The sequence below is a fragment of the Psammomys obesus genome, unplaced genomic scaffold (genome assembly GCF_907164565.1).
Source record: "Psammomys obesus unplaced genomic scaffold, mPsaObe1.curated_primary_1811, whole genome shotgun sequence".
In the NCBI taxonomy this organism is placed as follows: domain Eukaryota; kingdom Metazoa; phylum Chordata; class Mammalia; order Rodentia; family Muridae; genus Psammomys; species Psammomys obesus.
Genome location: NW_026596073.1, coordinates 40,267,265 through 40,289,919, shown reverse-complemented (window position 1 = coordinate 40,289,919; position 22,655 = coordinate 40,267,265).

Here is a 22,655-nt window from a genome sequence, read left to right as displayed (position 1 = left end):
GGATGGATACAAAATTAACTCAAAAAAATCAGTAGCCCTCCAGTATACAAAAGACAAACGGGCTGAGAAAGAAATTAGGGAAACAACAACCTTCACAATAGCCACAAATGAGATAAAGTACCTTGGTGTAACCTTAACCAAGGAAGTCAAAGATTTATATAAAAAACATTTTAAGTCTCTGAAGAATTAGAAGAAGATTTCAGAAGATGGAAAGATCACCCATGCTCATGGCTTGGCAGGATTAACATAGTAAAAATGACCATCTTACCAAAAGCAATCTACAGATTCAATGCAATTCCCATCAAATTACCAACACAACTCTTTACAGACCTGGAAAGAAAAATTCTCAACTTCATATTGAATAACAAGAAACCCAGAATTGCTAGAACAATCCTCTACAAAAAAAGATCTTCTGGAGGTATCTCCATCCCTGATCTTAAGCTGTAATATAGAGCAACAATATTAAAAACTACATGGTACTGGCAAAGAAACCGAATGGTGGACCAGTGGAACCGAACAGAAGACCCAGAAATAAACCAACACACTTATGGACACTTGATCTTTGACAAAGATGCCAAAACCATACAATGGAAAAAAGACAGCATCTTCAAGAAATGGTGCTGGACCAACTGAATGCCTACATGCAGAAAAAGGAAAATAGATCCATATTTATCACCCTGCACAAAACTAAAGTCCACGTGGATCAAAGACTTCAACATAAAACCAGACACACTAAAGCAAATCCGTTAGAAGAAAAAGTGGGGAACAGCCTAGAACTCATTGGCACAGGAGACAACTTCCTGAACAGCACAGGCTCTATGAGCAACAATCAATATATGGGACCTCATGAAACTGAAAAGATTCTGTAAGGCAAAAGACACTGTCGTCAGAACAAAACAAGAGCCTACAGAATGGGAAAGGATCTTCACTAAACCTATATCTGACAGGGGGCTGATATCTAGAATATATAAAGAACTAAAGACGTTAAAAAACAACAAATCAAGTAATCCAATTAAAAAATGGGGTACTGAGTTAAACAGAGAATTCTCTGTAGAGGAATATAGAATGGCAGAGAAACACTTAAAGTGATGCTCAAAGTCCTTAGCCAACAGGGAAATGCAAATCAAAACAACCTGGAGATTTCACCTTACACACATCAGAATGGCTAAGACCAAAAACTCCAATGACAGCACATGCTGGAGAGGTTGTGGAGAAAAGGGAACCCTCCTCCATTCCTTTTGGGAATATAAACTTGTACAACCACTTTGGAAATCAATCTGGAGCTTTCTCAGACAATTAGGAATAGTACTTCCTCCAGATCCAGCTATACCACTCCTAGGCATACACTCAAAAGATGCTCAAGTACACAACAAAGACATTTGCTCAACCATGTTCATAGCAGCTTTATTTGTAATAGCCAGAACCTAGAAATAACACAGATGTCCCTCACAGGAGGAATAGATAAGGAAATTGTGGTACTTTTACATAATGGAATACTACTCAGCAATTAAAAACAAGGAAATCATGAAATTTGCAGGCAAATGGTGGGATTTAGAAAAGATTATCCTGAGTGAGATATCCCAAAGGCAGAAAGACACATGGTGTATGCTTTCAAAATTTCAACATTCACTTTTATCTTTGTTATACAGAATTATTTTATTATTTTAAAATATAATAACAAGGAAATATTTAAGAGATGAGATTACTAAATTACAAGGCTATTTTAAATTACTTCTGCTAAAAATAAAATAAAATAAAATAAAATAAAGTAAAATAAAATAAAATAAATAAAATAAAATACTTCCACTAACTTATTGTTCAAAAGTTGAAGCTGTAATAAGAGGTGTTTTCCGAAAATATCAAACCTAATTCTCTACAAAGTAACAAAGGTATTTTTTTCACTTTTTTAATTTTATTTTTTATGTTTTTATATTAATAACTGTTTATTCACTTTGTATCCCAGCTGTAGCCTCATCCCTGTTCCCCTCCCAATCCCACCCTGTCTCCCTCTCTCTTGTACTCCTATGCTCCTCCCCTGGTCCAGTGACAGGGGAGGTCCTCCTCCCCTTCCATATGACCCTAGTCTATCAGGTCTCATCAGGACTGGCTTCACTGTTTTCCTCTGTGGACTGGAGCATCCCTACTGAAGGTATTTTTTTTAAAGTGTAAAGTTTTCTGAACAGTAATGGCTGCAGTGATTACTGAAGGGGAGGTTTGTTATTGATGTAACTGAATACATAATTTCATGGAATGATATTTTACTAAGACAAAGTGGAGGGAAATTTTCCATGTTTAGTGGAATTTGTGAGAACTTTCGGAGGCCCTCTGTGGTAGGCTCCAGGTCTGTTCCTTGTTTTCTCCCTCTTCTAATGTCCATCACATTTGCTTTTCTGAATTAGGATTATTCATCTAACCTTGGGTCCTCCTTCTTGCTTAGTTTCTTTAGGTGTACAGATTTTATGATTGCCCTATATTATATGTCTAATATCCAGTTATAAGTGAGTATATACCATGTATGTATTTCTGCTTCTGAGATACCTCACTCAAAATATTTTCTAGTTCCCACCATTTGTCTGCAAATTTCATAAGTTCCTTGTTTTTAATAGCTGAGTCATATTTCATTCTGTAAGTATACCACAATTTCTGTGCAGGGGTTCTAGGTTATCTCCATGCATGGTACTTGGATGGAGTATGAGTCTCTGGGAGGACCCCTGTGTTCATATTTCTGTTTCTGTTGCTCTCCTTGTGGAGTTCCTGTCCTCTCCAGATCTTACTATTTCCCACTTCTTACATAAGATTCCATGCACATTGCCCAACAGTTGCCCATAAGTCTCAGCATCTGCTTTGATAGTCTGCAGGGCAGAGCATTTTAGAGGCCCTCTGTGGTGGGTTTCTAGCTTGTTTCCTGTTTTCTTCATCTTCTGATGTCCTTCCTCTTTGCCTTTTAGGATGGGGATTGAGCGTTTTAGTCAGAGTCCTCTCTCTTGATTAGTATTTTTAGATGTACAGATTTTGGTAGGTTTATCCTACATTACATGTCTATATGAGTGAGTATATACCGTGTGTTTCTTTCTGCTTCTGGGACAGCTCACTCAGGATGATCCTTTCCAGGTCGCACCATTTACCTGCATATTTCATGATTTCCTTATTTTTCATTGCTGTTTAATACTCCATTGTATAGCTGTACCACAGTCTCTGTATCCATTCTTCAGTTGAGGGGCATCTGGGCTGTTTCCAGCTTCTGGCTATTACAAATAAAGCTGCTACAAACATGGTTGAGCAAATGTCCTTTTTGTGTACTTGAGCCTCTTTTGGATATATGCCTAGGAGTGGTATGGTTGGGTCTTGAGGAAGCACTATTCCTAGTTGTCTGAGAAGGCGCCAGATTGATTTCCAGAGTGGCTGGACAAGTTTACATTCCCACCAACAGTGGAGGAGGGTTCCCCTTTTTCCACAGCCTCTCCAGCGTGTGTTGTCACTGGAGTTTTCATCTTGGCCAAGTATCTACGAATCAAGTATTCGTAGGTGTGTATGTTTATTTCTGGATCTTCTGTTAGGTCGCATTGATGGACAATTCTGCATACCATGCAGTTTTTATTAACTCTGTAAGCCTATAATATAGGATAAACATACTGAAATCTGTACACCTAATGATAATAAACAAGAAAGAGAACCCAGGATAAGATGATCAGTCCTCATGTAGAAAGACAAATAGGATGGACATTGGAAATAGGCAAAAACAAGTAACAGGACAGGAGCCTACCACAGAGGATCTCTGAAAGACTCTACCTAGCAGTATTTCAAAGCAGATACTAAGACTCATAACCAAATCTTCAGCAGAGTGCAGGGAATCATAAGAAAGAAGGGGAGTTAGTAAGACCTGGAGAGGACAGCACCTCCTCAAGGACCAAATATATCTGGGCACAGAGGTCTTTTATGAGACTGTTTCTCCAACCAAGGACCATGCATGGATAAAACCTAAAATCCCTGCTCAGATGTAGCCCATGGCAGCTCAGTATCTAATTGGGTACCTTGCATAGGGAATAGGGACTCTTTTTGAATTGAACTCAATGGCTGACTCTTTGACACCCACCCCCAAGGGAGGAGCAGCTTTGCTAGGCCACAGAGGAGGACATTGCAGCCAGTCCTGAAGATACCTGATAAACCAGGGTCAGATGGAAGGGGAGGAGGACATCCCCTATCAGTGGACTTAGAGAGGGGCAGGGGCTCAATGAGGGAGCGAGAGTGGGATTGGGAGGGAATGAGGGAAGGGGCTACAGCTGGGATACAAAGTTAGTAAACTGTAACTAATATAAAAAGATAATCAAGAGAGCGGACATGGGGTAAGATTATCAATCCTTCTTTAGAAAGACAGATGGGATGCGCATTGAACATATGACAGGAGTATACTGAGCTCATTTGAAAGTCTCTAACTAGCAGTGTTTTCAAAGCAAAGACTCATGACCAAACCTTTGGCAGAGTACAGGGAATCATAAGAAAGAAGGGGAGTTAGTCTGATGAGGAAAGGATAGGAGCTCCACAAGGACCAAACATATCTGGGCACAGGGTCTTTTCTGAGACTGACATGCAACCAAGGACCATGTATGAATGTAACCTAGAACCTCTGCTCAGATGTAGCCCGTGGTAGCTCAGTAACCAATTGGTTTCCCATAGTGTGGGGAACAAGGACTATTTCTAACAGGAACTCAATGACTGGCTCTTTGGCCTCCCCACCCCCCAAGGGAGGAGCAGTCCTGTTAGGCCACAGAGGAGAGCTTTGCAGCCAGTCCTGAAGATACCTGATGAAACAGGATCAGATGAATGGGGAGGAGGTCCCCCCTATTAGTGGACTAGGAAGGGGCATGGTGGAGATGAGGGAGGGAGGGAGGGACTAGGAGGGAATGAGGGATCGGGACACGGCTGGGATACAGAGTTAATAAAATGTAACTGATAAGAAAAAAATAAAATTCAAAAAAGTCATTTAAAAACAATAAATAAATAAATAAATAAATAAACTAAAAAAAAATTTTAAAAAAATTTTTGGAGGGCATAGGACATAAAGGCATTGTGACATGTTACTCTCTGCTAGAATGTACAAAGGGAGTTTGTAAATTGTTACTGTGGTATTTGTGATTAATAAAAAAAACATGACATTATCCATATCACCAATAATTCAATTTAAAAGAAGCCTGTGCTCATGAATTGAGGAAATTTAATGTTACCAGTATTAATCTAGGGTAGCAATCAGCATGTCCTCAAATAGAATCAAGCCTTTCTCAGTATGAAACTGACCCTCTCACCTCTCTATCTCATGTCCCTTGCCTTTTGTTTCTTGACTGCATCAGGTTTTATTTTCAGTTATTTTCCAATTTCAATTTGCTTTTCCTCATAGACTGTGTTTCCTCAGAGAAAATATGTTATCTTGGCATATTTCCCCTGTGTGTCTCTGCCAGGTTTTCTTGCTGTCTCATTTGAGGAACCTGAGTCTTTCCCCTGGGCACCCATTTCCTCATTATACTTGGCCAAGACATCCTTTGCTCTTTCCTTAGAGTCTAAAGAGAGACAGGCTTTTAACTTATTTTGCTTTACTTAACTATAATAAATAAATAAGAATCAAAAGTTTTTTCACCACCCTAAGATATTCAAATACGAATGTCACCTTGGAGATAATGGCGAGTATTTCCTCAGCCCAATTTGACATTTGGCATACTGCTTGTCTCTTTAGAGAATGTTACATCAGTTTGAGATAATGAAATATTCCCTCACCCTTTCTATCACATTCATTGCTTTCGCCAGAGAGCCAAAAGTGAAGTCTTACATTTGTTTATATATGTTTGCCTGTATAAGACACATGTATATCCCAAGAGTGAAGATCAAATCTCAGAGACAATATAAAGTAATCCATCAAGTACAGAGGTACATCATTTTGTAAAGGTGTTATAATTGATTCTGTCACTTAATGTTGACAATGAATATTGCTTTAAAATGGCACTAATGAGAATACAAATAGGATTTCTTTGTTTTCATTAAATGTCTTTCTACTTTACCAACTGTAACAAAGCCTAATGATCACAACTTTTCTAGAGAAATGTGCATACCCTGATTAGATTTCTTGTTTTTAGAAGCAAAACAAGGGAGAAGAGGTGAAAGTCCTTCTTATAAAATCAAAGACACCTTTCCAATTTTAGATTTTTTAAAAGAATTTGCCACATCATTATAAAAAACAAGGATTGTTAAGTACAAATGCAGATATTTCTTAGTTTCTTATACAGGCCTTCCTTCAATATTGAGAATGAAATGTCTGAGGTTATGAGTTTTTCTCTCATGTTCTTCAAAGCAGCTAAAAGCTATCCATCATTTACATGATGTTCACTGCTTGTTCTAAATGTTTAATGTCATTTTTATTCCATTTGCACAAGGCCATTTCTCAATCATAATATGACCACAAGTGTTAAGGTTTAGATCTTAAATGTCAAAGAGGACTGTGTATAAAATGCAAGGTCTCTGGCCTTTGGAGCTTTGGAGAATTGATGGAAAACAGGAGTTAAGCCATGCTAAAAAATGATAGATTTTCATGGATGACTCTTTGAAGTGGATATGAGAACCTAGTACTTCTATGCTCTCTCTCCTCCATCCCTCCTTTTCCTTCCCTCCACCTCTCTTCTCTCTTGCAATAAAGGGAGCACCATTGCCCCCTGGCATTTCCTATCATGATGCTATGTTCTAATACAGGTCCAAAGTTATAGAACTAACATATCATGAGCTGAAATCTTGAAACAATAAGTACAAGTAATTCTTTTCTTTCTTCAGCATTTTACTCAGGTATTTTTCAGATATAAAGGTGAATAAAACAATAATTGTGCAAAGGTGTTCAGCAGTGATGGTGGAGACTCTACCCACTGAAATCAAGTCAATAATCGACAGAGGCCCGAACTTAATGAAATTTTTAGATCAACGAAAATGAAGGAAACATTTCTACATATATTAGAATCAATTAAGTAAATTTAAGATTGTGCTCAGCTAGAACAAATTATTTACTAGCTTTTATATCAATCTGAATTATCTAGAAAATCAGGGGCATGATGAATAATAGATAAGCCATAACAATATAATGGTAGATTCATTCTACAATAGCAACCCTCAGAGAAGGCATATCAAATATGTAAAGGTCTGGATATGATTATATTGTTCAGATTATCTCTGCATTGGTGATGGTGGATTGGAATGAGAATATCTCCTATAGGTTCATGGAGTTAAATAATTGATCATCTGTTAGTGGCTAGGTTTTGAGATGTGATGAAACCTTAAGAGGTGGAGCCTTGATGGAGGAAGTACATCAGCAGAAGAGAACTTTGTCTGTTTTAACCTGTTCCCACTTTAGTTTATTCTCTGCTTCAAATTTCCACTTAAAGACAAGATTGTGCTCTTTCCTGCTCTAGAGAACTGCTACTGTGTTTTTTTGGGGCTAAGAACTCCCTCTCCAGAGGGACACTGACTGACTCTACCCTGCAGGGTATCAAAGCAGAGGCTGAGACTCATAGCCAAACTTAAGGCAAAGTGCAGAGAATCTTATGAAAGAAGGGAAAGATAGAAAGACCTGGAAGGGACAGGAGCACCACAAGGAGAGGAACAAAAAACAAAAGGACACAGGGTTCCTTTCTTATACTCCAACCAAGGAACATTCATGGAGATAACCTAGAACCCCTGCACAGATGTAACCCATGGCAGCTCAGTATCCAAGTGGGTGCCCTAGTATGGGAACAGGAACTGCCTCTGACATGAACTCAGTGACTGGCTCTTTGATCACCTCTCCCGGATGGGGGAGCCGCCTTACCAGGCTACAGAGGAAGACAATGCAGCCAGTCCTGATGAGACCTGATAGACTAAGATCAGATGGAAAGGGAGGAGGACCTACCCTATCAGTGCACTTGGGGAGGGGCATGGGTGGAGAAGATAGAGGAAGTGTGGGATTGGGAGGGGACTAGCGAGGGGTCTACAGTTTGGAAACAAAGTGAATAAACTGTAATTAAAAAAAACAATAAATAAATTTAAAAAAATTAAAAAAGAACTTCCCTCCAGATCTCTTTCTAAGTCATCTTTGTTATGTTATTTAAACATAGGAGGAAGTAACTAACACGTTATTAGTACTCAGAAGAAAAATCTTCTACCTCATTTTGTTGTATTTACTGATGCATTCTATCTATGACAGGTAATATGCTCCCTACCTTTTTGCTTAATGGAACTTTGTATTTATTAATGTCTACACTGCCTCTATGGGAGATTATTTGTCAGTTCTTAATTGTCTAACAAGTCTAAATTACCTCACACACAAAAAGTTTCTTCATTGGGTCCGTTTTTGTTTTTATTACATGAAAGTATAAGCCACTATTCCCCAAACCCATCATAGTGACTTTAGAGACCTCAAAGACAACTTCTATATTCCGTATATTATTCTTTGCACATCTGTCACTTTCCGTTACAATTCACACTTCGCTTCAGTACAAATAGCTGTATATGTTAAAACGTGAACTTCTTTAAACAAAACACAAAACTCTGTCCAAAGCTTTCTTCGATTTAATTGGTTCCATACCGTGATTATCCTATTTCCAGGAAGGATATCCAACAAAGCCATAAACAGTAAAGTAAATTAACTATAATTGCTCATATTTTATTGTTCACATTTTCACATGTAAATCATACATAGATATATGACAACAAGGAAACTGCTTAGAAATTGTGACTTGAGGCTCAGCAAAGAGGGATTAAGTTTTTATTAATTAGCTGTTAAATTGTAGAATTTGAGAGAACCACATTCCTTGAGGTAATGGCCTGATGATCACTTCATCGTAGGGCTGGAAAGACAAGTCACACATTGAAAACTGTTCTTCAGTACGACTCTTCAGTATGTTCCTCAGTAATGACTCTGCTCAGTCATTAGAAATCAGATAAATTTCATTTTAGGAGACATTAATGTTTGAAGTTTTCTAAATTTATTTTATTAAACTTCATAACATGAATCCACTTGTTATCTCATACCACATTTGAGATTTACGTTGGAATTATAGCTCTACATATTTTTCATAAATTCAATAATTAGTTATTGAAATTATTCATTTTCTGTTTCCTAAATGTATCACTACATCTGTTGTAGAATGTGAAAGTGATAAATGTACAATAAATCTTATATCTGAATATGTCCATGTGGGGAATTATACAAATTTATAGGGCATATTCTACCTCAAAGGATAGAACATTTCAGCTTATTTTCATAGTTGGTCATTATATTCTAAAGCTTTTGACAATATACAGCCCCACAGCTAGAGAGTCCAATTCTATCCTTTTAGATGATATAATTCTTTTTTTATTAATTATACTTTATTCATTTTGTATCCCCCCATAAGCCCCTCCCTCCTCCCCTCCCGATCCCACCCTTCCTCCCCTTTCTGCATGCATGCCCCTCCCCAAGTCCACTGATAGGGGAGGTTCTCCTCTCCTTTCTGATCTTAGTCTATCAGTTCTCATCAAAAGTGGCTGCATTGTCCTCTACTGTGGCCTGGTAAGGCTGCTCCCCCCTCAGGGGGAGGTGATCAACGAGCAGGCCAATCAGATTATGTCAGAGGCAGTCCCTCTTCCCATTACTATGGAACCCACTTGGACACTGAACTGCCATGGGCTACACCTGTGCAGGGGTTCCAGGTCATCTCCACGAATAGTCCTTGGTTGGAGTATGAGTCTCTGGGAAGTTCCCTGTGTTCAAATTTTCTTGTTCTGTTGCTCTCCTTGTGGAGTTCCCATCCCCTCCAGCTCTTACTATTTCCCACTTCTTACATAAAATTCCATTCACTCTGCCCATCAGTTGGCCATCAGGCTCAGAATCTGCTTTGACAGTCTATACTGCAGAAGCTTTTAGAGGCCCTCTGTGGCAGGTTTCAAGGTTGTTTCCTGTTTTCTTCTGGCTTTCAGAGGCCCTCTGTAGCAGATTCCAAGGTTGTTTCCTATTTTCTTTTTCTTCTGATGTCCATCCTCTTTGCCTTTCAGGATGGGGATTGAACATTTTATTTAGGGTCCTCTCTTTTGCTTAGTTTGTTTAGATGTACAGATTTTAGTGGGTTTATTCTATGTTGTATGTTTATATGAGTGAGTATATACCATGCGTGTCTTTTTGCTTCTGGGACAACTCACTCAGGATGATCCTTTCCGGGTCCCACCATTTACCTGCAAATTTCATGATTTCCTTATTTTTCATTGCTGAGTAATACTCCATTATATAGATGTACCACAGTTTCTGCATCCATTCTTCAGTTGAGGGGCATCTGGGTTGTTTCCAGCTTCTGGCTATTACAAATAAAGCTGCTACAAACATGGTTGAGCAAATGTCCTTTTTGTGTACTTGCACCCCTTTTGGGTATATGCCTAGGAGTGGTATGGCTGTATCTTGAGGAAGCGCTATTCCTAGTTGTCTGAGAAAGCGCCAGATATAATTCTTAACAACTGGAGCCTTGAAAAACAGCATTACTTACTTTTAATACCACCTAAAAACTGAAATGTAATTATTCTGATGCCTGTGCTTTGTCTGCTGTTGTTTAATGGTGTAGACTCAAGTCTGATGTTATTACTGATGAGCCACTTGTTTGCAAGAATGAACAGTGGGACCCAGTTCCTGAACTATAGCACAGCATTAAACGACTGTTAAAACACATTAAAATGGGAGAAATGAAGGATTTGTAATACCCATTTTCTTTCTACTAGCTGTGAATGAGGACTGTCCTATTTAACTAAAAGCCAGATAACATCTAACCATTTGCCACCCTGTTAAAAAATAAACAGTTTTCTGTGCAGAAGTTTAGGAAGTGGTGCACATTTGTATATCTGTCACTTCAATTATTCTTATTTTCAAGTTTCAAAGTCAAATCATCCTGGAAGCCTCTGCCATTCACATTTCTTCTTTTAAATTGTATTTTGTTTTGTTTGTAAATATCTATATTTTTTAATATTTAAAAATGCTCATACACAAATCAGTTCCTCCAAGTTACCTTTGCAGATATAAAATGTCCTGAACTTGTTAGAAGACATCACAAAACTGCATGGGTCCTCATTTGTTTTAAATTTTTTTTTTTTTTGTAAGCAATTGAGTTTTACAGAATATTTTACATACAAATGAATCTGCTCCTAATAGAAATCAGGGATCCTGTCACTCAAGGGGATGGGTGAATGGGAGAGCCCTCAAAGTGTTGGTTACCCTCCACTGAATTATGTAATAAGTGGTTGCTGAGTCTGAGGGGAAGCAACGATAGCCTGAATGGAAGCCAGTGGTAGGTAACTGAGTGATTTGTTGCATTATCGGTGAATGACAATCAACAGATTGGATCACGTCATGAACAAAATATTGATGTGGAATGTCTGTTGCTTATTTTCCAACTCGCTCAAAATGTCCAGTTTAAATTACAGTAGAAATACACACCAATGCTTTATCTAACAACCAACATATGGGGAAAATATAAAAGCGTTTAATTTTACACAGCCCATAAACACAATAAAAGTGATATTTTAAATAATACATGCTCTAAAATTTTTAAATACACATTATTGGTGGAAATTTATGACATTAGTAAACAATAGCCAGTCAATAAGTTTAATTGTACTGTGAAGTTGCAAAATGATAATATTAGTGTATGTGAGAATCATAAATGAATGTTTTAATATAATTCCCTTTACCTAGTTGAAAACATGCCATTAATTAAAGTAAATAAGATCAGGGTTGTTTGCAAGAATTTCTTAATTAACCAATAAAAAAGCTATACTCAGTGCTATGAGGGAATTTTTTTTAATGTGGTTTCCTCATTTTTATTTTAAACCAGAATATGTTTATGTGGGAGAGCAGTCATTTTAAAAACGTTAGACGAGGATATTTCCTCCAGAGGTCTTCCAGGAGCCCATCAAGAGATGAGTGAGAGCTGACTAATAAGGTTCGATACAGAACAAAGTGGGGGGTTGTCCCATCGGGATGTGCAGAAGTCTCGTGGACTGATTTATACTCTCAGTGATGCCAGCTTAGGATGACTGACCCTAATTGTTCTACAGCAATCTCTGTTTATCGTTGAGATAGGAGTTCTGAGCAGTCCAGTGACCACAGGCATGAGTGAAATCTGCAACCACTATGTGATGTTTCCACACTCTGCATGACTGTAAGAAAGGTTTAATTTTCAAGTGGGCCGTCCCAAGACACTAGCAGCCGTGAAGCTGCAGAAGGACAATGATAGCAATATTCTAAAATAGCATCATTTGAAACATATGGATTATTTATTTCAGTTTGTTTGCTTGTTTAAAAAACAAAACAAAACAAAACAAAAACAGTGTCTCTCTGGGTAGCACTGGCTCTCCTGAAACTCATTTTGTACACCACGCTAGCCTCAAACTCAGAAATTGGCCTGCCTCTGCCCCCTGAGTGCTAGCATTAAAGATGGGCACACATGGTATATACTCACTCATATAGACATAACATAGTATACACCTACTAAAAATTGTACATCTAAAGAAACTAAGCAAGAGAGAGGACTCTGACTAAAATGCTCAATCCCCATCCTGAAAGGCAAAGAGGCTGGACATCAGAAGATGAAGAAAACAGGAAACAACATAGGAGTCTGCCACAGAGGGCCTCTGAAAGCCTCTGCCCTGCAGACAATCAAAGCAAAAGCTGAGACTTATGGCCAACTGTTGGGCAGAGTACATGGAATCTTATGTAAGAAGTGAGAAATAGTAAGAGCTGGAGAGGACAGGAACTCCACAAGGAGAGCAACAGAACCAGAAAACTTGAACACAGGGAACTTCCCAGAGACTCATACTCCAATCAAGTACCAGGCATGGAGATAACCTGGAACCCCTGCACAGATGTAGCCCATGGCAGGTCAGTGTCCAAGTGGGTTATATAATAATGGGAAGAGGGACTGCCTCTGACATGAACTGATTGGCCTGCTTGTTGATCACCTCCCCCTGAGATGGGAGCAGCCTTACCATGCCACAGAAGATGACAATTCAGCCACTCCTGAGGTGATCTGATAGACTAAGATCAGAAGGAAGAAGAAGAGGACCTCCCCTATCAGTGGACTTGGGGAGGGGCGTGCATGAGGAAGGGAGAAGGAGGGTGGGATCGGGAGGGGAGGAGGGAGGGTCTTATGGGGGGATACAGAATGAATAAAGTGTAATTAATAGTAAAAAGAAAAAAAAAGATGGGTGCCACCACACTCTGCTATTTCTGATATTTTAACGTTGTATTTTTGGACTGAGATTGATAATAGCCTGTACCTCAAAAAGGCAGAAAGTGAGATCAAAAGATAAGGGGAGAGCTCCTGTATATTTTTTTCATCATGAGTAATCTTTCTTGTTTTCTTTTTTTTCTCTTTCACTCACTCTTTCTCTCTCTCTTCCTCTCTTTCTATTATTTCCTCTGTATTAGCTGGCATTTGGAAAATAGGACATGAGGCTCTATCTGAAAAGATGAAAATCTCCTAGAAAATATGTTTCTATTGTATAGTCATTCATAAACTTACAAATGAAAATTAAAATTGCTTTCATATGTGATTTGTTAAAATTAAGTGATTTTTAATTTTTTATTACCACTTTTTAGTTTTTTAATATTAGTTATAGTTTATTAACTTTGTATCCCAGCTGTAGCCCCCTCCCTCTTTACCTCCTAATCCCACACCCCCTTCCTCATCTCCTCCTTGTCCCTTTCCAAGTCCACTGATAGGGAGGACCTCCTCCCCTTCCACCTGACCCTAGCTTATCAGGTATCTTTAGGACTGGCTGCAAAGCCCTCCTCTGTGGCAGAGTAGGGCTGCCCCTCCCTTGGGGAGGGGTAGGTCAAAGAGCCAGCCATTGAGTTAATGTCAGAAATAGTCCCTGTTCCCCTTACTAGGGTACCCACTTATATACTGAGCTACCATGGGATACATTGGATGTAGGAGAAAACAAGTAACAGAACAGGAGCCTACCACAGAAAGCCTCTGAAAGACTCTATTTAGCAGATAATGAGACTCATAATCAAACCTTCAGCAGAGTGCAGGGAATCATATGAAAGAAGAGGAAGTTAGTATGACCTGGAGATGATAGGAGCTCCACAAGGACCAAATATATCTGGGTACAGGGGTCTTTTATGAGACTGTTTTTCCAACCAAGGACCATGTATGGATATAAATTAAAACCCCTGCTTGAGTTTTTAATTTTTCTAAAGGCTATATATGATCTTATAAAGAAATAATTAAGTAAATGGCCATTATTAAATTGCTTTGTTTCAGAACTACTGAGATATGATAAACATTTTAAAATTAGATATTTTAAATTTAGGCTGAGCATTTTATTATTATTTTATCATTTTATTTATTTTTCTATTTTCTATTTTATTTTGTTTTGATTAGCATTTTATTATTTATTCATTATTTATCAACAAGGATAAGCAAGCCAACTTTCACTCTCTATAACTGAATTGTAAGGTAACTTACAACCATTAACAATAAATAAGGACATTATGAAAAGCAGAGTGAGCTAATAGATGAAGTTTTAATTTTTATAATGCATTTCCATAATCTATGCAACTATCCAGGAAACATTTGTGAGGTGCTAATGGAGCCAGGGAGGAGTCAGGGATATACAGCAGAGTGAAAAGTTCTAATCATTCACACCACAAATGGTGTGAATGATTGCAGTCAGCTTCACAATAGGGTGACAAGGGCAAGCAGAGATGACTAAAGAGCAGGAATGGATGATCAGCCACTGATGGGGACACAGGTGAGTGTTCTGGGAGAGAATTTTCCAGAGTCATAGAAAAGGAGTTCTGTAGAATAGGCTTCCCCAAAGAATGTAAAAATACTTAGGAGCAAACTGTCTAAACTTAGGGATACTATTTTGCCTTTTTCAGAAGTTGGTAGTGATTGATAAGTACTAATGGGTTTTCTTTAATACCGTGAAACTTGTTGATAAAATAACAAATTTTCTTTTTACCTAAACATAGAATATAAAGTGAGTACGCTCTGCTCTCTAAATTAAATGAATATACCTGGAGTTCAAGAATCTCTTTATTCTAAAATAATAATTTCTTGCATTTATTTTATTCATTCCTTTCCTGCCAATGACTTTTATTTTAATATTTACTCCATAAAAGTATTTCTTCAGAAATTAAGAAATAAGTTAAGGTAAAATATTTCAAAAATTATAGCAATATGATTGATGCCTGGAATTTCAATATGAAGAAAATATTCTAAGCCACTTTAAAATAGGTTTAGGTTGATCGATAACAGAGTTAGAAGACAGTCATTTTTTAATTAATCCATTTGTTTACTTTACATCCCAGTTGTAGCCCCCCCATTCCTTCTCTCCTTTTAGTCCTACCCAATATCTTCCAATATCTACCCAATATCTGCCTCCCTTTTTACCAAGAAATGAGGAGCTACTCATCCCTACCCACCATCCCCAGCTCAAGTCGCATGAGAACTAAAATAGTCCTCTTCACCTGTGGCCTAATCCTTACCCTAACCCTAACCCTAATTTTAACCCTAACCCCCACCAGGCAGAAGTTAGTCATTCAATTCATTTGGAATTATTTAGTCTTATTTCTGAAATGAACTCAACATATGGCTCTTTGACCTCCCCCACTCCCAACCTAGGGAGGAGCAGCCCTGCTAGGCCAAAGAAGAGGAATTTGTAGTCAGATCTGAAGATACCTGATAAGCTAGGGTCAGATGAAAGGGGAGTGGACTTGGAAAGGGGTAGGAAGAAGATTAAGTAGGGAGGGTGGGATTGGGAAGGAATGAGGGAGCAGGATACAGCTGGGATACAAAATTAATAAACTGTAACTAATATTAAAAAATAAAAATTTAATTAAAAAGAGAAAAAAGAAATTAGTCTTTATTTATAGTAAATAATGTGAATAGATGAGTTACTCAAACTATTAAGCCCAACGTTTTTAGACTCTGTTAAGTCTGTGGAAATTATTCAATAACACAGTGGATGTGGCTCACATTTGTTTTCCTAGACCAGCTCCATGTAATCAATAACACTTAAAAAAAGAAAATTATGACATAATGTAAATTAATTTTAGCATGAATATATCCTCAAATATGAAAGGCAAATAGCATTTGCTTTGAGATCTGAAAATTTCAAAGTCAAATGCAGGGAAAATTGCCAAAGATGTAAAGGGACTCTTCTTGGAAGTGATAAAATATTCAAGGATAGGCTTCTTCATAACCTATATCCTTGTGAAATTACTTCCTCAGCCCATGCTGCTTAATCATCACTTGATATGGCACATAAACTCATTCATATCACAACAGATGAATCAATATTGCATTTTTAGCATTTGGCTTACATGATAAAATAATCTAACCATAGCCACCATCTCAAGCATAATTCCAGTTATTATTTTCAAAACAGATGCTCATCAAATATTTTAGTTTCAATACTTTTATCTCATAAAATAATTCCTCACACCCTATAACTTTTTCTAAGAAATAAAAACAATGTCAAATATACGCATTGGATATGATATTTTATATTCTTAAAGTTTGGATTATTAATCTTTGTGAAATGTGAAGAAAGTTATTTCAAGAAAATTACATTTAAAAAAGTTATCCAACAACCCAATTCATTTTGTAAGATTTTCTCTCAGTGATGCACCGTGAACAGCAAAGGCCTCAATGCACCTTAAGTTTATGGGGAGCTAGTGTTTTCAGTATTAACATGCCATGTTCCATGACATTCTTATTTGTGTATGTTTGTGTTTATATGAGAGATAGAGATAGATAGATATCGATTGATTGATAGGCAGACAGACAGATAGATAGATGATAGATAGTGAGAGACAGAGACTAGAGGGAAAAACAGAGAGAAACAGAGAGACAGAGAGGTTAAACAGAGACAGAGGGAAAGAGACAAAGAGAGAAAGACAGAGACAGAGACAGAGAGAGACATAATTTCTGGATACACATAATTTTGTGACAAGGATTTTAAAAATTATCTGTTTTTTTTTTTAAATCATTTAATCACTTTATAGCCTGATACATGCCCCTCCCTTCTGTTATCCCAGTCCCATCCTCACATACCCATCCCCAACACCCCCTCTCCTCAGGGAAGGGGAGGACTTCAAGTGGTACCAACCCACTCTGGCACTTGAAATTTCAGTAGGACTAAGCACATCTTCTCTCACTGCGACCTGACAAGGAAGCCCAGCTAGGGGAAATGGAACAAAAGGTAGGCAACAGAACCAGAACCAGACCTTAACCCCATTGTTAGTGGACTCAAATATTTACCAAGCTGCACATCTGTTACGTCTAGGGGGTCTCGGTCAAACCCATGCTTGCTCTTTGGTTTGTGCCTCAGCCTCTGTGTTGCTCCCTAGGCCCAAGATAATTTGCACTGTAAATCTTCTTGTGGTTTCCTTAACCCCTCTACACTTTTCTCCAGAACTCCCTGAGCTTTCCCTATTTGGCTGTGTGTCTCTACATCTGTTTCCATCAGCTAGATGCTGGATGAAATCTCTGTGAAGACAGCTATGCTAGGCTCCTGCCTTCAAGCATAGCAGAGTATCATTAATAGTGACAGTGGATGGCTGTCTCCCATGGGGTGGGTGTCAAGTTGTGCCAGTCATTGATTTGCCATTCCCTCAATCTCTACTTCATTATCCCTAAACTTCTGTAGGCAAAACAAATTTTGTCCAACGATCATGATTATCTCTTTCTTGGAAGTATCAGACAAAATCTGTCCCACCTCTAATCTCAACTTTGCAATACTTGACAAGTTTGGCCCTGAAAATATACTGTCATAGAGTGGAAAGGGCTCAAAATTTAATTTCTCCCTGAGCTTCTATACTAATAGCAGAAGGAAGAAATATATTTCTGTAGTGATGTAGCCACTGCTCAAGTTCCAGTGCTCATTTAACTATCATTTTATGCACACTGTACTACACATCCCTTAAAGAAGCTCATTTGGATACCCACAGCCATTCAAAATATAAACATGAAAATATAAGGGGAAAACTTGAGAAGAGGAAGATCAGTGAGAGAAAGGAAACAACAGGAGATATTGTATGGGATCAAAATATGTTATGTTAAAATTTCATAATGAAAACCTTTGGCTAGTAAAAGTCATAAGAGTCAACTCTTTTTTAAAAGAGTGAAGTTAAATATAGATACTAACTGTAATTAATAAAAAATAAAAATATGATAGAAACTTAACTTTTTTCTTATTGTGATGTATTAATTGTGTTTAAATTATATGTCTGAATAAATTAAGGAGAAAATATTTAGCTATTTGAGCCTTGTTTGTGTCTACAGCTACTCTTGGAAAACATAAGTGACTGGAAATAAATTTATCATAAATAAATTTTGTTTTTGGAAAATTTAAAAATAATACCTACAAACTGATCAGTACATACATGTGAAATACAACAGAATAAATGTGAGTCAAAAAATCCATATTTCATTTAATTCAACAAAAATAAATAGAAGCGTGTGTTTTATTCAGTAACTCACAGGTAAATAAGTTTGAATGGCAAAGTTTCGTGTCTTTTGGAAAAAGATGTACACTGATATTGACAATGTTTCTGTGTGGCTTTTTGTGGAGTCCTTGGTGGCTTGCTGTGGTTTTATGTTAACATGCTATGTTTTTTAAGATTCTGACTCTTCTCTGACTCTATGATTAACGGTACTGGCTTAACTGTACCACAATAAATGTAGAAATGAGGCTAGTATAAAGGTAGCATGCTGAATAAATGCTATTCTGATAATTATTTAGTACTCAGAAATAGCTAATTCTCTGCCGTCACAGCCTAAAATGATTGCTTGATAATTATTTTCATTAATACATTAATAATATTAAAAGACTGCCATTGAAGCTTGTAGAGGAAAGATAAATTACCTATTTGTATCATAATTGCTTTACTATTATAAAAAAACATGCTTAACAAACAGAGACCATTTATGATTTCACATTTTGCAGTTGCATAAAATGTATTTAACAGTATGCTTACACAAAGACTATAGCCTGTGTTATACAGGCAACATTAATAATGAAATAATTACGTATCTCAAAAGGAACCAACACAGCACAATTCTCCATGACAATAATTCTCATACTATAGGACAGTATTCTTTGTTAAATAGTGATATGAATCTTTTCTATTCTTGTTATTCATTTTATATTTAGTTAGCACGTTTTCAGAAATCAAAATTTAGCCAACTTGCAGGACTATTAACTTTTCTTTCTGTATGTGTGTAAAATGACTCAGCTCTGGTCTGCAGTCTAAGAAGTCAACACCTTTACCTACAGAGTCCCTCTGGCTGTTGTAATAAAACTTTAAATTGTCATATTATTTGACAAATAATTTAATATATTTTCTTTCATTAAGTTATAAAATGACAAATTTGTTATCAGCAAAAATTGATTTTATGGCTTAGAATATAGTCATGTATTCCTTACTTCTTCAATGCAACCTTTTTATTTTTTGTAGTTACATTCCCTTTATGTAAAAGGGTATTGATGACTGTCTCAGGTATTTCCCAGTCTATTCTTTGGCAACAACAAAGAAAAATAGAACTATCAGGAAAGACAGAAGATCAAGCTACAGAGAAATGGAAAGAAAAAGCTTTATCCTGTAAGGATGAGCGAGGCCTAGTGTGGAAGTCCAATAAATAGATAATGTCTTACCTATTTTATAGTGCTCTTGAGCCCTCCCTTTTCCACCCTATGTCTTGCTTAGGAAACACTCCCCTCGTCCATGCCTTCTTTGCTTTTCTTCTCAAAATGTCTTCTGAGAACAGTAAGCTGTTATTTCAAGAAGCCCACATTATCTTTCCTATTCTACTTCTCTCTAGCTCTCTTTCATTCCTCATGATCAAGATATATAAATATTATCTCACTTACTGTAATTCACATAGGCATATCCCATATGAGTTAATGTGTCTATGTGTATTTGCATGAGTATATGCCTATGTTTTTGCACTTTTAAACAATTAAATGTGTGCAAGCACTTATGAAAGCATGTAAAGGTGTCATGGATAGCTGGTATAAGTGCATTTTACAACAATTGGTTGTTTTAATTTCTCATAGATTGAAGTAAATACTAGTCAAACATTGATAAATGCTTTTAAATTTCTGTGATTTATTTAATACCTGTTCATTTTTTATTTAATTTTTTTTCCTCTGCTGTAAGTTGGACAAACTCAGCATTTAAAAACAACTTAAACTTATCTCACTCTTTCTGATAGTGAGAAAACTTTTATAAGGATTAACTGGGTTGTTTGTTCAAGTTCTTATCATAACAATTCAAGGTGTTTCCTGGAGCTGAGTCCTATTGCATTTGTTAGCAGATGCTGGTACTTGTGGCAGTGGGAATGCAGTTCTGACTCTCTGCTGGGAATTTTTCTCCACCAATGGCCACCTTCAATTCTGACCTACATGACTGTCTCACAGGATACAGTTCATTTCTACAGAACTAAAAAGGAAGCTTCTCTCTAGCCCAGTATGATTGACAGGGGTCTTTGAAAAGCAACCATGGGAGCGTCCCTATCATCGTTTTACCACATGAGGCACAATCAATGGAGCTGCCATCCCACCAGATGGACGCAAAAACAGGAAAATGTACAAGATGCACCCTAGAGGGAATGAATGGCCATCAAGACACACCTCTGACGTGTCTGCTCTTATAAACGGCTAAGGATAAAACGAGCTTCCTTGCAGGAGTGTCAACAAACATTCTTTAAAATTATTCCCTAGGAAATTAAAACCCCACTAGGTACTGTTTTGTATAATATTTGGTTATGCCATTTTATATCAATCTATTAATCGTGAACAAAGGAGAAAAATGAATGACTATGCAGAAACGGTAATGTGTTTCCTGTATTTTTCTCATTTCAAATGGCTGCTCCAGTGCAGATAAAGTGAATTTGAGAAAAGAAATGAAAAGGGGTGTTTTCTATGCTTTTTATTTGAGGGAAATATGCTTTCCCAAATTCTCATAGCAGATCCTCACTGTGTGTTTCTCTTTGCACTCCACTCTGGGGCAGATTTAAAATTCTTTTATGGTGTTAAATCCCAGCAGCCTGAAAGCACCTGCCATTCTAAAGGAGGAGAGTTGAGGAAGAATGGTGGTATGCCTGAAAGAGAAGTTTTGTTATGAAAATGCCAGTAATTTCAATGTGAAAAGATACAAAGCTGCAGAACTCAATGGCATCATATAGAATTTTTAAAAATTAAAATGACTTATTAATATGTAGATATCCCTCCATGTATTTTAAACATAAAATAGGATATACACTTCCTTTTTGTATCGTTGTAATCACACATCAATTATATTTTCATTTTGCCAAAAATTAACTGAAAATGGTTTAGTCTCAAATGAGTTGTATATTTATCATTTCTACTAAAATTAACTTGAATATACGTTAGAAACCACTAGACCTACAAACTAAAATTTTATTGTTACATTTCCAACTAGAAAAAGGTGACTTCTTCCTTTCTTTACATAACTAATATCTTGGGTCTTAATGAAATAATCAGCATTAAACCTACTAGAGCCATGGAAGTCTGAAAATTGAGGACAGCTTCTACTGCTTTGTAAAACGCAAAGAGGATTCAGTATTCCAAGTGTGTAACTGGTCTCCTGGCCCCACTTATGTATTATGAACACAAATGAGATAGTTGAGAGAGAAAGAGTTGGAGATATGTGCTTGGAATTAGGGCAAGTATTCACTAAGCATTTCTCCTAAATTATTATCCTCAGTTTATTTTGAAACTGTGTAAGTTGTATACATAATAGCCTCATAAACACATGCTACTTAAATTTATTATTCTGATCTGTAGACATCATCATGTTGCTCATGATCGAAAAGTATCTCATTAAAGAATGACAGCACTTCACATTAGTTGTAGTCAAAGCTTCCATGAGCATTATTACCAAAGAAAAATCAAATGACACTGGGTGTCAACACTAAACAGCTTATGGCAGAGTGTTTTCCAAAGAGTTGTGCAATTTAATTGAAATGCAATAATTCATGAATATTAGAAACTAGACTTTATTAAAATGGCATCGAAAAGCAAATGTGTGTCTGTTTAGAGTAACAAGCGATACAAATTTATTCATTCAGAACAACACTGAATTATTTAAAACTCTTCATAAGCACAAGGTCATGGAATAATTTTGGCAAGTAGGCATTTTGTATGATCTATTTCCATAATTCCCCTGGATCTATAAAGCTAATCACTACTTTGGCATGGGGACCTTTTCACTTGCTCACAACTCCAGATAAAGGCTTAGACTCAAGATTATAGAAGAATTAAATTATGAATATACAGCATAGGAAAATGTGTATATACATGAAGAAAACCTCTATTAAGAAGTAATTTAAGAGTTATAAATGGAATAAAAGTCTATTGAATTTTTGTAACTCCTAATGTTTGAAGTATTCCAATGTGAAACCAGTGCTTCTAAAGTGTATTAAATTCTAGACTTCGACCAAGTTTTTGTTCAGTTCTGTAACAAGCAATGACTGCTGTTCTGTTTGGAGAGAATATATATTTTCTCTCTCCATATATATCTATACTTTTCTATCTATCTATTTGTCTATCTATCTATCTATCTATCTATCTATCTATCTATCTATCTATCT